The following is a 2,703-nucleotide window of genomic DNA, read 5'->3' as shown; positions in this document are numbered from 1 at the left end:
ACACACAGATGGGGTTGGGGGCCCTCGGGAGGGGCATTTTGATGAGCATGCGGGCCGAGCCGCGGAGACAGAGGGACCATGGGCGGGAGGTACGATAGGGATGCGGGATTCAGGGAGGAGAGGACAGAAGCGGGGGAGGATGGGGGGTCAGGGGTGCCGACGGAGAACATGGGCTGGAGAAGGGTGGGGAGCACTGGCTGGGGAGTGGAGGAGCCCGGGATCGGGAGGGGGTAGGTTCGGGCAGGGAACGGGCGGCTAAAGGATGAGAGACCGGGGCAGACGGCCTCACCTGTTCCCCGGGCTGTTGCGAGCGACTGAACCGGGCCGCGGACCACCCATATCGCCTCCAGGCCAAGGGCTCCGCACCCGAATCCCCGAGATCTGCTCTCCGGCAGCCTGGCTGCTGTGCCCGCGCACCGAGGGGGCGCGCTGCGCGTGCCCGGACACGGGGGGCGCGGTCCCTGCCATTAACTCCTTTTGTGCCAGAGATGGCTCAAGTCCTGGGGCATGGCCCAATTCCTCCCGAGCTCGAGCAGGCTCTGCTCCTGCTCCCCATCTGTCACGCACGCCCCTCGGATCACAAACAGGTGATGTTCCGGGGCGGCGAGTCCGAAGTTTACCTGCAAAGCTCGACACCTTGAAATGAAGGGAGAAACTGAGGCACCGCCTGCAGAAGACCCTGGTCACACTCCACGAAGGCACGCCTCCACCTCCCCGAGCACCGGCGCGACTCAGACATCCAGTGGGGGCACTTTGTCCTCGTCCTGTCACTCTCCCAAAGGTCACTGCTGTCCCTTTCTGCTGCTTCTCCTGGGGCGTGTCAGCCTCACTGGCAGCATGCCAGCTGTCCGACCGCCTCCGCCACCACCCCGGATCCGGCTGTTGTCGTGTTCTGTATGCAGTGCCCTGTCCAGTGTTTAGCCCCCACCCCAAGTCCCTCGGAATGTCCCTTAGCCGGCCAAGCCTCCACCCCTGTAGCTCCTTGGAATGTTCATCGGGACAGAACAGGACAGAGCAGAGCTTGTGTCGCCTGTCTGCCCGTCGGGCACCTCCATTGCTGGAGCGCACACCTCTTAAACTTGCTAAGTCCCACGCTTCGTGGGCCTCAAGGACGGAGTTTGTTTGTTTGTTTGTTTGCGTATTTATTATTTATTTATTTATTATAACTTGGGTCTGGACCGCTGCTCCTGGTTTTACCGGCACGCCTGACACTTCTCAGCGACATAGTGCGACTGTGGCCTGGACATTGTCCTGAAGCTGTCAAATCACTGCGTGCCACCCACCCACAAGGCTGGGGCTGGTCCTCCTCCAGCCCAGCTGGCCCGCCAGACGACACTGTTGTAGTATACCAGCGGGCTCTCACGGATAGCCTTGGCTCTAGGGCCCCAAACGTGAAGGCAAGAGGGCTGAGGATGGCCCCGCACAGTTCCAGCTGCCACTCTGGAGCTACACTTCGAGTTATGTGTACTGTAACATGGGAGTGAGCAACAGTTACCCTGGGTGACTGCCAAGGTGGCTCGTGTGAAGACAAGCGGCTCCAGCAGCGGAGCAGACAGACAAGGATGCTTCGTTTTACTGGTCGCCCTTCCTCCTGTTTGATGGTGGCTTGCTAACGAAAGGCAATCTGTCACTCCAGAAAAGTGATTCTCAGGGAAGGTCTCTGTCTAGGACACCGCTTGGTGCATGATGGAGACCGCACGAGGGGACATAAAAGGTATGCGGCATCTGTCACCCCCTCTACCGTGAAGCTTCTTCAAAACAGGTTCCATTGATTGACCCGGTGGCCCCACGGCCCCTTCCCTGTCCCCGTGCTGTCTGGAAACTGGTCGTCTGGCTAAGGCGAGTGTCCTTCCTCAGAGACTGAGGGCCCGAACCTTAGTATGTGCCGGCCTGGAAAAGGGAAGCGGAGCCCCATCCAGTTTGAACTGGGATGATCCGAACGGAGTGGCGGTTCTGAACCGGGGGTTCAGCCCCGCTCCCCGAGGGCCCGCCCGTCCCAGACACGCAGACGTCACACGCACCCTCTGCAAAGAAGCTCTGTGTATTGGGTGCGACAGCTCTGGGGCCTCTATATAAATAACATACAAAACCCCACAGCTGGATGCCTCACGTTAACAAAAATACGAAAAACTCATTAAAAACAGGAGCCTGAGGGAAGAGCCCCAACCGCCCCTGGTGCTTGGCCGGGAAGGGAACAGGGAATTCGGAGGACAGGGTGGGGCCGCATCCGGTGCCCAAGCGGCTCCTCCAGGTGGCTCAGTAGCGTCCAAATATGTTGGTGCTGGGCTGCGGCTGTGTATCTGCGAACAAGCAGACGAGTTCAGGGCTGCGAGGCCAAGCAGGGCGGCGGGTGGGCCCGGGGACAGGGACAGGGACCTCCCCGGGGTGCCGGGGCCGACTGGACCGCAGGGCCGCCCCCCGCCGCCGGCGCCGGCGCCAAGGCTTACTGGAGAGCTGCTGCTGGAGCTGCCGGACCAGAGCCGCCGTCTGCTGCTGCTGCTGCGTCTGCTGCAGCCCCTGGCGCTGGAACTGAGGCGGAAACGGCAAGCGCGACATCGAGCTCCGACCTTGTCCTCGGACATTCCGCTTTGTCCATCCTCATCTCCCGACCCCCTTTGACAGCGTCCGGTCTGGCCTCCCACCTCTGTCCAGCAGCGCCATGTCCCCTGGCCGCGCGCCCGACCTGCGCGGCTGTCCCTGAGC

The 2,703-nt window shown here is 61.8% G+C and overlaps 1 long non-coding RNA gene across 1 annotated transcript; it reads right to left on the bottom strand.

Annotated features, from left to right (window-relative positions):
- Positions 1-2,022: 2,022 nt before the first annotated feature.
- Positions 2,023-2,696, bottom strand: LOC107195438. The gene is made up of 2 exons (XR_001516571.2): positions 2,448-2,696; positions 2,023-2,300 (listed from the first exon to the last, which is right to left on the bottom strand). It is a non-coding gene; the product is annotated as an uncharacterized LOC107195438 (long non-coding RNA).
- Positions 2,697-2,703: the final 7 nt, after the last annotated feature.

Source organism: Pteropus alecto, unplaced genomic scaffold, assembly GCF_000325575.1.
Source record: "Pteropus alecto unplaced genomic scaffold, ASM32557v1 scaffold312, whole genome shotgun sequence".
Classification (NCBI taxonomy): Eukaryota; Metazoa; Chordata; class Mammalia; order Chiroptera; family Pteropodidae; genus Pteropus; species Pteropus alecto.
This window is presented reverse-complemented; position numbering and strand designations above follow the sequence as displayed.